This window comes from Cotesia glomerata, linkage group LG4, assembly GCF_020080835.1.
Source record: "Cotesia glomerata isolate CgM1 linkage group LG4, MPM_Cglom_v2.3, whole genome shotgun sequence".
Lineage (NCBI taxonomy): Eukaryota > Metazoa > Arthropoda > Insecta > Hymenoptera > Braconidae > Cotesia > Cotesia glomerata.
In genome coordinates, this window is record NC_058161.1 from 4,488,492 (window position 1) to 4,503,214 (window position 14,723).

Below are 14,723 nucleotides of genomic sequence, written 5' to 3' on the forward strand. Positions count from 1 at the left end.
TATTGCAATTTTCATAACACCGTTAACCACTACTAATAGCGTCTGTACACTTATGTTGACAAAACAAAGCAGCACGAAAAAATGAAAGAGCGCGCGTCGCGACTGACGCACATACGTTTACTATGGGACATTTGAAAATTTCATAGTCACAATTTTAAATTTAAACCGAGTACACGTGACTAAATGTGAAACTTTTTTATAAATTTTTATTGTCGACTGAGCAACAGAAATTTTACTATGGAACTATAATGAAAAGTTTTAAGCACACTAACAGTTTTTGTTCTGTCAGTTTACGAAAATTTTTTATATATGTTTATGTAACAGTTGCATGGTCAAATTTACTATGGTCCCTAGTAAATATTGATTGGTACAATATGATATTCTTAAATTTTTATGGTAATATTTTGAATTGAGTCATTAAGGTTCAGTCTTATTATGTATGCATAGTAAATTTCTACAGAAATTTCTCACCGTGTATCTTGTCCACATTCCTGAGATAAAAAAATTTATTTATGATAACTACACTGATAGAAGGATTTGTTTATAGTTAAAAAGATTTGTTAATATTTAACAAATCATTTATTTGAAGCCATTTGTTAGTCCTTAACAAATATTTCTTAGTATTTAAAAAGATTTATTAATATTTAATAAATGAATATCAGATTTATTAAATACAAACAAATCATTTTAAATACTAAGAAATATTTATTTAATATTAAAAAATGGTCTCTAATAAATGATTTGTTAGCTATTAACAAATATTATTTAATACAAATAAATCCTTCTATCAGTGTATGGACGATAATATTAATTATAATAATTATAATTATTATTATTATTAAGCCAGTCGATTAAATTCTCATTTTAGATTCACAATTACCTTGTCTTCTGGTAACCACCAATGTAAGTCTAAGGTAATTTTATTCACATGTCCCTCGGCGATCGTTAAAATTTTTATGACCGCTTATGTCCAGGGTGTCAATAATTGACACCTTGCCAAAGACGCATCCATTATTCACTTTTTGTTTGGGAACAAATTTTATTTACTCTATTACCTTTTTTACACGCCGCTATAAGTATTAATATTTACAATGTAGACAGATGATTTATTTATTTATTTATTTTATGTATTAACTTCATCTTCATTGTCTTGTTTTTTGTTTTTGTCTCGGCTGTCTCCTTTATTTATAACTGCACTTATGAACACACGGTTGAGAGATGTTGAATCTTGGCACGGGAAATTATTTTCTGGTTAATCTTTGGCTTCTGGGCTGGGCGGGTTAGGTCGTTAGGCTTCTTTTTAACCCTCGTTAGACATTAATTGGATAGTTACTTTATGATACTTTAATTAGAACGATCAATTTTCTATAGATAGTTTTGGGAAGTATTTATAGATTTTTTATTTTTGGTTTTAATTTTATACTGAGCTTTGAAACAGTTTTCATTTTTTAATTAAAAAAATATCTCATTTTTTTTTTTTTGTTTACAAAAATAGCTTTAAAAATAATATTTATAATTTTTTAATCATTTGCAGTCATAAATACACAGAAAATAAGTTTACGAAAGAAGAAACTTTTTCATATAACCTGCATTGAAAATGTGAGTTTCAATGTCTGTTGAGCCAACCGAAACTAGACAATTTCAGACCAATGCGACTGTGCCGGGCAGGTATCAATTATTTCTTCCCGGCGGACAGAAAATGACGATTTTCTGTCCGCGAGGTGAAGTTGCAGCTTTATTTTCAATCCTATCAATTGTTTTTTTATTTTATACCTTTATAATTGTCATTCTAACCGTTAACTGTACTGACATATTATAATTCTGTTATTAAGCATAAATAAGAATGATAAAAGAAAACTTGTCAATTTACGAATAATTTTTGGTAAAAAATAAACTATTACTTTCTATTTTATTATAAGTTTCATAATAAAATGGTATTTTCGGTGTTCGTCTGAAACTATCTAGTTCTGGTTGGCTCCAGACATTGAAACTAGCATTTTTAATGCAACTTATATGAAAAATATAATGTGTGACGCGGGATGAAACACGATTTCAGACCGAGTGATGCCAGCCCTCGCTTCGCTCGGGTCTGAAATCGTTTTGTTTCATCCCTAGTCACACAATATACTATTCTTCTTTCAAGAAAATTTTATTCTGCTTAAAATTATTGTCTAAATATTTTTTTGAGTCAAGAAAATTTTATTATTTATAAAAAAATTAATTTCTTCTTTGTACACAGAAAAAAAGGTCTACTTGAGCCAAGAAAATATTTTTCTTCCTAAATATTTTCTTGAGCGAGAAAAAAATTTTTTTTTGACACAAGAAATTTCACTTATTCCAACAAAATTAATTCTCTTGCTTTGAGAATTACGTATCTTGATCCAAGAAAATTTATTTAAATTAAGAAAATCTTGTTTTGAGAAAATTCAGCCTCTTGCTCCAAAAAATTTAGTTCTTGATAGAAGTTAATTTTCTTGTCTTGAGAAAATTTCTCTCTTGCTCCAAAAAATTAAATATAAAGATAGAAGTAAATTTTCATTAATATTTTTATTGATTAACAAGTCAAATGGGAAGATCAAATAATATTGAATCATTTTTTTTCATTCAATATGTATAATTGCACGCTAAAATAATATAAAATGGGTATCAAATATTCAAGAGAAAAATTTTCTCAAGGTGAGAAAATTTTTTTCTCAGCTAAAATAGGTGGCGCTGCTTCCCTAAAGTATCTAAAAATCTTGATCAAATATAAAAATTTATTGTATCAAGTATTTATGATAATTTGAATTAAGAAAAAATGACTTCCACCAAGAATAGAATTTAAAGAAAAATTTTTACTTCGGCCAGCAACTTCGGTCTTCCTTCAGGTACCTGACAAATTTTCTTGAGCCAAGAATTTTGTTCTCCAGTCAAGAAATTTTTCTTTCTGTGTGATAGTCAAAACATTAAACTATTTTTAGGACTCTTCTTTTTTTTTAAATAAATTACTACTAAAAAAATTTATCTAAAAAATTGCATTGATACTTTTTTGGGAAGTAAGGGCGTTGATTATTTAAGTGAAGTGCACGGAGATATTCTTACAATACTTTATTTAAAGAACAAATTTACACCCGTGTACGAGGTTGCTAAAAATGCGGTATGAAACTTAGGGGTATAAGTATAGAGAGAAATTAGTGAGGTCTTGGGTCCGGTCGCTGGCCAGGCGATAAGAGTTTTTAATCCTTTAATTGCTCTTTAGAAAAAAGTTATTGAGAATATTTTTACGGAACTATTTAGGAAAAACCCTTAAGCTTCTTACAAACAAATTTTACATATTTTTAATCTTATTACAATATATTTTATTAGGGTCTATAAGTAAATTATAATCTGGTATAATTTATGGTGATGCGACACAACTGAAACTTTTTTAACAAAATCTTAATAACGTTGTAGAAAAATCTACAACTTAAATAATAACTATATTAATTAACTATTACTAATGAATGATAATAATAATTAACGAAATAATTATATGATAATAATAATAATGAAATAATATTAATAAACATAAATGATACTAATTAAATAATATAATAATACTAATGAAATAATATTAATAATTAAATAATTATAGACAATTTAGTAATAATAATAATAAATAATTATAAATAATAATAATTAAATTACCCAGGAGTGGGTGGAAGATATGACCCCCACACTTTTTAAAAATTTCCATAAATAAATTTTTATTGCTAATTTATTTATTTAAAAAATCTTAAAAATTATAAGATGTCTTCTAATATAAGTATCATTAAAAATTAAGAGTATTTAAATCGATCTTATTACTATAATAAATTATTTTAACAAGAAATTTTAATTTTAAAAACAATATCTTGAAAATTTAAACAATTATAACAATCATCAAATTTAATCTCTTAAAAATAAAAATGAGAAAAATACAGTGTAATAAATCACTAATGCGACATAAAAAAAATTACAAGATACAAATAAAACTTATTTATTATTATGTACTTATATCTTACAATTTTTTTTAGACTTGTTCAGTTTTGCTAAATAAATCATAAAAATTTTCACATTAATAAAATCACTAGAATAATTTCTCTATGATTTTTAAAAATGAAAAACCTATTTAAGAACAAAAAAATACCCTAAATAAAAAATACAATTTTTCTATTTATAACGCTTGAACTTTAAAGTTCGAATAAGCACCAATAAATAATGTAAAAAACAACAGATAGTACTAATACGTTATTCCGTTTTAATAACTATTGTTTACCCTTTGAATACTGACACGTTAACCTATCACCTATAGACTTTTTATTTTCACAGCAAGCTAAACCTAGTTAGCGTAAAAGTTAACTAACAAATAAAACAACAGTTGTACACACTTATATTACAAAAGTAAATAAAGAAGAAAATAAAATAAAAGAGTGAAAATTCTTAAAACTAATTTTTGCTCATCGATCCTTGAATTCTGGAACAAGAAATAAATGGAGGAACGGCGAGTACTAAATCTCTTCACGCTCGGCGATCTCGTACTCTAATCTTGACACACGAAGAAATGATATATTCTTGTTCTTAGGACCCACACCAATTCAGCTCCTATTCAGGGAGTACATAGTCTACATTACTTAAATACTAAGTATCATGTGTAAGTGGTTACGCACGTGCAGAAGTCCTTCTAATAAAAAAAATTATTTTTTTTAATTGCTCAGAGTTTTATGGACCCTGGCAAGTTTATGTACATTCACGCGTCAGCGGCTCTTTAGATCTTTTTTATTACATTTTTTGTTGTTTATTATTTTTCCGATTGTTTCAATGTTTATCTTCTCTAGTTTGGATAGTTTTCTTTATTCTATAGAAAGAAAATATTGTAAATATAAATCATACTTATCATAAATTATGCTAATCGACCTTGGGTCTAATTTAATAATTGAGTTAACAATTGCACGGAAAGAAGTAAACTGTAAAATTTACTCGGATCCCAATTAATTTTTATAGTTTCAAACAGTAAAGTGGACATCGGGGTGGCACAAATATAAATATTACAGAACTTAATGTAGAAAGTGTAAAAGTCACAATTTATAATTTAATATTGAAATGTGATTAGTATAGCTATCATAGTAAATAACGACTCTCTCATCTTAAAAAATTACAGTTTCAAACAGTAAAAATTGCCGTTTCAATATACATATAGTCTATACTACACTGAAAAAAAATTAACTTGGTTCAAGAAAAAAATTCTTGAACCAAAAATATAATTTTGAAGAGGGTAATTGTCTTTATTTTATTTTTATTCAAAAAACAAACCCAACAGCCTAATCCATTAACAGGGTTAATAGATACGTTAGTTATAAATTTTTATATAATGAAAATAAAACAAGATGACTTAACTATATTGCAATACAATGTGTGTAATTGAGCTACGTTTCGCTGATTACGAAAAGAAAAAATAAACAATAATTTAGCGTTGTCTTGAATCAAGACGAAAAATTCTTGAATCAAGTAAAATTTCTTTAAATCAAGAAAAGTTTCCTTAAATCAAGAATTTTTCTACTCAAATCAAGAATATTAAGTTCTTCAAAATTTTATACTTGTTTCAAGAATATTTTTTTTTCTGTGTATGAGAAGAAGAGGAAGGTCTCACACTCGGAGAATTTACTATTTGAAACAGTAAAAATTCTACTCTTAAGATATATATTTTACCAGTCCAAGCAAATCAATAATTATAGTTTGATTTTTAGCGTTGCGTTTAAAATTTACCATTTTACTTTGTAAATATTGACGTTGCTTGTATTAGAAATTTAGTAACTGTAGTTTATATTTTTTACATACCATGCGATCATTTTTTAGGTACCACCCTGATAGCCACGCTTTGATTAAAAGTATTTGGATTTCAGCAGTTACAGTTAACTTGACATCAAGTTTGCCGTAAATTTTTACAGTACAACAGTTGTAAACAAATTGACTAAAATCTACAGCCCCAATTTGAATACAAGTTAACACCGAACTTTTGGTTAAATTGTACCGCAATTTTACTACAACTTGAATAAAATACTTGTACTGCAAGTCTTGACGTCAAATTGCAGTGCAACTTGTAGACAAAACTTAAGTAAAAACGTTTGGTTTGCAACTTTTTTCATCAAGTTGGCTACAAATTTCGGCAGTAGATTGAATAAAAGTTTGAGTTAAGGTAGCTATCAGGGGAAATGATAAATATCAAAGTCAAAATTTCTAATTATTATACTGTAACATTTTGGACTTTCATATACACGGAAAAAAGTAAACTGTAATAATATTCACTCGGATTCCGGTTAATTTTTATAGTTTCAAACAGTAAAGCGGACATCGGGGTGGCAAAAATATAAATATTACAGAACTTAATGTAGAAAGTATAAAAGCCACAATTTATAATTTAATATCCAAAATAAGTGATTAGTAGCTGTCACTATAGTAAATAACGACTCTTTCACCTTAAAAAATTACAGTTTTAAACAGTAAAAATTTCCATTTCAATATATAGTCCATATTATGAGAAGGGGAACTCAGATAAACGAGAAGGGGGTCTCACTCTAGGAGAATTTAACATTTAAAACAGTAAAAATTATACTTTTAAAATATACATTTTAGCAGTCCAAGCAAGTCAATAATTACAGTTTGATTTTTAGCGTTGCGTTTAAAATTTACCATTTTACTTTGTAAATATTGACGTTGCTTGTATTAGAAATTTACTAACTTTATTTTATATTTTTTACATATCATAAGATCATTTTTTAGGTACCAAATGATAAATATCAAAGTCTGAATTCTTAATTATTATACTTTAACATTTTAGACATTTACATAGCGAATATTACTGTTTGAAACAGTATTTTCTTCCATGTAAAGAGTAAATTGTAACATAATTAAAACGGTTCTTATTTTCAGGATATTTAATACTTGATGTTTATTTAATTTTCATACAACGTTTCGCCACTTTCGCAGCTTCCTCAGGTACTACAACAAACAATAATCATAATTACATTTTTCATCATATATATATACATACACAACAATTAGTAATAGTTTGATTAACAGATCAAATTAAACTAATTTAAAACACTAGTAAAAATTACCTCAATTACAAACATCAATTGTTAAATTTATGTATAATAATATCGGCATTTAACAATTGATGTTTGTAATTGAGGTAATTTTTACTAGTGTTTTAAATTAGTTTAATTTGATCTGTTAATCAAACTATTACTAATTGTTGTGTATGTATATATATATATGATGAAAAATGTAATTATGATTATTGTCTGTTGTACACTGATAAAAGGATTTGTTTATAGTTAAAAATATTTGTTAATATTTAACAAATGATTTATTAGAGACCACTTTTTAGTCCTTAACAAATATTTTTTAGTATTTAAAAAGATTTATTAATATTTAATAAATGAATATCAGATTTATTAAATACAAACGAATGATTTTAAATACTAAGAAATATTTGTTTAATACTAAAAAATGGTCTCTAATAAATGATTTGTTAACTATTAACAAATATTTTTTAATACAAATAAATCCTTCTATCAGTGTATTAAATATCCTGAAAATAAGAACCGTTTTAATTATATTACAAATTATGGATAAGAACACTAATAACTTTAGTAAATTGTAACATTTAAATGGCAAATATTATAAAGTGAATAGTAAAATCACGATTTTACTGTTTGAAATGGTAATTTTTAGCAGTTGATCATTACTTATTATAAATCGACTGTTATTTATTACAGTTTACTTTTTTCCGTGTAGCGAATATTACCGTTTGAAATAGTATTTTCTTCCATGAAAATAATAAATTGTAGCATTTAAATAATAAATATTATATATTGATTGTTAAAATCACGATTTTACTGTTTAAAATGGTAATTTTTTCCAATTGATCATTACTCTTATTATAAATTGACTATTATTTTTTCAGTTTACTTTTTTCTGTGTAGTTTTCTTCTATAGACAGAAAATATTGCAAATGTAAATCATACTTATCATAAATTATTCTAATCGACCTTGAGTCGAGTTTAATAATTAATTTAACAATTGTGTTTAAATATTTAACAAAAAAAAAAGAAAGTTTTTATGTAGGCGCGCATATGCGTGAAGAAATATATACATAAAACTATTGCGTGTGCCGGCGTATTTTGCGAAATGGAATTTAGCGAATATTAAAGCACATGTGTAATCATAATCATATATATATATAAATATAAAACATGCTGGCGCACGCCGTGAAGTAATACAGGATCGTAAAGAGTACAGTAAGTTGAAATTGACGGTTGACAAATTGGTGGGCGGCAGTGAGACATATCGTTGTAAGCTTGTGCGTTTTGTAACACGATAATGGATTAACCGTGTGGCTTGTTATATTATATCAAGTAAAGTATAACTATCATCAAGTGTTTTTATTATTATCATTATAAACATATATATCTCCTTCTTCATTACACGTGTGGTATATACGTGGGGCTCTTGAACACCAGTCACCCCTTTCAGAAGCTTTACCTGCTGACGACCGAAAAAAAAAAAAAAAAAATAATAAATTATATATTAATACATTTACAACATATATCTTATATAATTATTGTTGTTATGTTTGCGCATTTCTCTGACGATCGAGTAAATTATAGACGTAATTTTAATGCGTGTCCAAAAAATATTAAATTAGTACTTTGTCTTGAAGTAAAATTAGGAGAAAATAGAATTTTTTTTTTTTTTTTTGTAGATAGTCGATGGGTTTTTTATAAATATCCTGGATGAAAAAAAAAGAAGCTTGAGTTTAAAAAGAGTAAAATATGTTGGCGTGTTTTTTTACGCCTCACCGCCTCGGTTTTACGCGTAATCACCATTCAAACACATTATTTTTATGAGGTACATCTATTTAAACTGTTTTGCTGTAATTTTCATATCACTTTTGCTTTAATATATGTTAATATTAAGAAAAATGTGATTTATTATTATTATTATTATTATTATTATTATTATTATTATTATTATTATTCATTCGAGATTACTTTTCATTAATAAAAGTAACATTAAATTGTTTAACAATAATAATAATAATAATAATAATAATAATAATAATAATAATAATAATAATAATAACTTGGGTTTTATATATTTTTATAAAAAAATTTAATGATTAAATCACCAAAAATTTTTGTTTTATTTAAAGAAGAAAATTTTCATATGAAGAAATCTTAAATTATTTTTATTCAATAGTTTATTATTATAATGATAATAATAATTATTATTATTAAAAATTATTGTTATAATAACAATATTATTAATAATAATAATTTCAGATTTTTTCTGATAAGAAAAAAATTTTTTGATGTCTTTATTATACACGGAAAAAAGAAAACACGAATAATTCCTTTATAAAATGTGAAATCGGTCCCGTCATAATCAAAACTAGAAAAATTACAGTTTGAAATAACATTTTTCTAAATTCAATTTTTGACTTTCAGAGTTTTTAATGTAAATATTACATTCGTTAATGTAATTTTTATAGAATTTGTAATAATTACAATCTGAAACTATAATTTTCCAGTCTTCATCACGAAGCGCTACGTTGCATTATATACTTTAATTTTTCGAGTTTTCTTTCTTCCGTGTAAAATTTCTTTTCAAAAAAATTTTTAAAACCTTAGATATAATTATTATCATTGAAGTTATTGATATTAATTAAAAAGTTTACAATTTTACTATTTAAAAAAAATTAGTTTTAATCAATTATAATTAAATAATATATTAAAAATAATTGTGAATAGTCTAGACATATATCTTTATAACCAACAAGATAAAAGATAGCAAAAAGACACGTACCAGTTTAATGCAGTATGTTAATCACGCAAACAATTGATTAACCGCCAAAGCGATTGCCGACAAATTAAAAGAATACTATCGCATCTCGTTTTTTTTTTTTTTTTTTTTTTTTTTACCGAGATAATCTAGTCCGTGATCCGCCGGAGTTGACTCTGGTCCTACGACAAATGAATAGATTAAAATGAGATAGAATATAAGTTTAATAAAAGTGAGTACAAATAAATATAAAAATAAAAAAGGGAGTTGGTCCTCTGCATCCTGAGTTCCTGACGATCACGCGTCTTTTGATCTTTACTCTTCTCTTCAGACTAAACTCTTTACTCATGACACTAAATATGTGACACAGCATTCTCGTAAATCACCGTCAAAAACACCAGGCCTAGAAAAAAATTAGGATAATTAACCATCACAAATGACATTTTAATTTTATCTTCAGATGCTTAAGAATATTTACTTATATTTAAATTTACTAATATGTAAATTAATTCATCAAATTTAGGAGGAAATAAACTTTTTGGTCCATTAATAATAACATACAATTATTTGATGTTTGACTTGAAAATTGAATAAAAAAAGCTCAAACTTAAACAACGGACGTGTTTTGATAAATGCGCCGGGATGTAACAAAAGAATCCTCGAAACCATCAAGTTTGTGCTGAAAGCACACAAATAATCGTCCTTTAGACTTAATACTTGTGACTTGGAAGCATTTATCGCATGCTCGAGTGACTTTGCTGTGCCGTATATATAATACAATAGATAAAACATAAATGCGCATTATTTAGATGCAAAAAGGGAAAAATTGTTCCAAGTGTTAGAATACTGAAAAATATGAATATTTAATGTGACACAAATAGATAACTCTTGAATTATTGAAGACTTACGTATAACCACTCTATTCTCTATGGCTAAAGTACACGTGTTTCTCAGAATTGTTATTGTTATATTATATTTTCTTTAAGCGAACCCTTATTTACTGCTTTCATATTTTCATGTTTTGCTGCATCGATTATTACACTTGCGGGCTAAGCTGGGGTTCAAATGATATTTCGCTGTGTTAACACCCACACCACATACATTCGTCTTTGTATATTTCCTTTACTCAAGTAAATTCCACGGTGTCGGTACTCAAACGGAATATTTATGTCTGTCCTCACGAGTAAGACACTTTTTATAAACTTTATATTTATATTTATATTTATTTATGTAAGAGCAACAGCCAGTGGTATAAAAACCAGCAAATAAATAATATTTTTAAAAAGTTAAAAACACGGTTTAATAAAAAAGTAGAAAATAATTTTCAATTTTTTGTTTTGTGTAGAAATTCATTGATAAATTTAAAATAAAATGTTTTATTTTCTCGATAAAAAATTTAGAATTTTTTAAAATTAGACTGTGATAATGTTTTTTTAACTTCTTTAAAGCTATTTTTTCATATACACACAGAAAAAAAATTTACTTGAATCAAGTAAATCTATATTACTAAGAGAATAAGAAAAATTTTGTGTCCAAGATAGTCATATGATAAAATCGGTTTTTTTAGTGAAATTAAGTGTCATTGCAAAGGTCTTGATTTGAATTTGTGCCTTTTTAAGGTTTCATTTCATTCTCACCGATAGTCAATTTATTATGATAAGTATTTAGGCTGCATTTAAAAATGCTCTATCTCTAGGTGCATAATTAAGAAATGACCTTGTATCTTGTGAACTATTGACATTTTTAAAGATATAAGCTCATCCCGATGTTACGCTCATCGAGACCTTTCATTTGAGTACCCACATCAATTTTTCATATATTATATTATATGAATATATGAAAAATATATCAAAAATGCATGTGGGTACTGAAATGAAAGCTCTTGATGAGTGTAACATCGGGATGAGCTTATACAGAGTGTCCCAAAAGTCACGGACGCCATTGTAGCATCTGATGGAAAAAATAATTCTGAAACGAAAATTCCTTAGCCATTTTTCAATTAACCGCATAGATAATTAATTATTAATTATCTATAAAAATCTCTAAAAACGTCAATAGTTCACAAGATACAAGTTAATTCGAAAATTCTCGATCTCTAGATACATGGTTAAGAAATGACCTTGTATCTCGTGAACTATTCACATTTTTAAAGATATAAGCTCATCCCGATGTTACACTCATCGAGACCTTTCATTTGAGTACCCACATCAATTTTTCATATATTATATATATGAATATATGAAAAATATATCAAAAATGCATGTGGGTACTGAAATGAAAGCTCTTGAGTGTAACATCGGGATGAGCTTATACAGAGTGTCCCAAAAGTCACGGACGCCATTGTAGCATCTGATGGAAAAAATAATTCTGAAACGAAAAGTCCTTAGCCATTTTTCAATTAACCGCATAGATAATTAATTATTAATTATCTATAAAAATCTCTAAAAACGTCAATAGTTCACAAGATACAAGTTAATTCGAAAATTCTCGATCTCTAGATACATGGTTAAGAAATGACCTTGTATCTCGTGAACTATTCACATTTTTAAAGATATAAGCTCATCCCGATATAACACTCATCGATATCTTTCATTTAAGTACCCACATCAATTTTTCATATATTTATATATATTATATATATGAATATATGAAAAATATATCAAAAATGCATGTGGGTACTCAAATGAAAGGTCTTGATGAGAGTAACATTGGGATGAGCTTATATCTCTAAAAACGTCAATAGTTCACGAGATACAAAGTAATTCGAAAATTCTCGATCTTTGGATACATGATTAAGAAATGACCATGTGTCTTGTGAACTATTGACATTTTTAAAGATATAAGCTCACCCCGATATTAGACTCATCGAGACCTTTTATTTGAGTACCCACATAAATTTTTCATATATTGATATATAATATATATAGCTTTATACGAAAAATATATCAATATAGCTTTATACGAAAAATATATCAAAATGCATGTGGGCACTCAAATGAAAGCTCTTGATGAGTGTAACATCGGGATGAGCTTATATCTTTAAAAACGTCAATATTTAAGAAAATACAGTGCAATTTAACAAAAGTAATTATTTAATAAAGCATAACTCTAATTTTTTATAGTTTACAAGTCACGGCAGTCACATCCGACTGCAAGGTTGCTAATAATTAATTATTTATTTTTTTCAATCATTTATCAAAATTTTGAAGAATTTTCATCTTTTTGATTTGAGTAGAAAAATTCTTTAACTAAAAAATTTTTCTTGGTTTAAGTAAATTTTATTTAATTAAAGAATTTTGCAGAATATATTTTGAGATGCGCCCTTTTGGTATTATATGTGATATGCTTGTCTCAAAAATTACTTTATGCATGTATTAGTACACTTAATAGTACTTGACACAAGACTACCGAGTCTTCGGATGTGAAAAACCAGCAATCCTAAAAATCCTGATCAGGATAATAGCACAAACTTATCAAATTATTGTATTGTCATCGATCCTTGATAAGTATCCAAAATTTTTTCTTTATCCGACCTTTTGAAGTGCCCAAAAATCGAGTTCAAAGATTCCGTTAGATAGATACAAGCGAAACCAATAAAAGTGTGTTAAAAAAATCTTACCAGACGTCTTATTAAAATGTAAGAGGTGTAGTACAATATTTGAATGTTTAAGTATGCGTTAAGCTTATCAGATTTTATTGATTTATTTTTCAGGATAACTCTCAATAAATTCTGATAATTTCAAACGAGACTTTATTACTTATTTAAACCTCACACTTACTCATTATCAGAAACATTAAAGTCGAATTTATAATTCATAAGAAAATTTTCTTGTCGTCATCTCGAAGAAAATTAACAGTGGAAAATTTTATGAATTATTATTGAACCATTAATTTAAAGTAAAACTTTTATAATGTACCTGAAAAAAAAAAAAAATTAAAATTATAAAAAAATGTTTTATCATTCACAAGATTTTTATGAAAAAATGAATGAATAAAAAAATACTTTCCTCAATAAAAAGTGCCACACGCTTCAAAAATAATTTACCTATTTTTAACGGAAGACCTGCTGAATAATTAAACCACATGAATGGAATGTAAAATTTCAATTCACTCAGCAGAACTTAAAAATTAATAGCTTCGGTGGAGATTGAACTCAGTTTTTGCATGAATGAATAAAAAAAGAAACTATACATGTGACCTGCAATGAAACCACGTGGGTATGAATTGATGATTTATTTTAAAAGTTATAAATATTTAATAAAAATTTAAAACTTGCAGAGTGACACCCTGGCGCCATTGTTGAGTTTCAGATGTCTAGCTTGTATTAACATTCTTGGTTTTTAAGTCTTAATTCACATTAAATTTATTATAAGCTGGAGTTGTAAACAGCGTTAGCATAATCGCGTCAAGAAGTCATTTACTTCATGAGTAGCGCGTGCAAGTCTTGTCATTCTTCACGGTCTTGTCTTTTCTGTGAGTATTTATATTGTGTAATATATTATACTCTACTAAACTATGTTATATTATGCATGTAGATCTGAATGCACACTTGTCTCTAACTCGTAGACAAGAGACTCAACAGTATTACAAATAAGTTAAGACATACACAAGCTCAGGGTGTATTTAACGGCTGGTTTCACCCCACGGATTCACACTCGATCTCATAAATTAACTTTTGATCATATCCAACACAAAATATTCAAGATAACAGAGTAAGGGGTGTTACTCTCTATCTCTCATCACGCCACTTTATAAATCTAAATATATTTCCATCCCTGTAATTTAATCAAATGGTTTGGTTTTATTGAAAAACAAAGTCCAGTGTATTTTTATTCTTAAAAAAATAAGAATAAAAATAATAATACTAACCTGGATTGTGA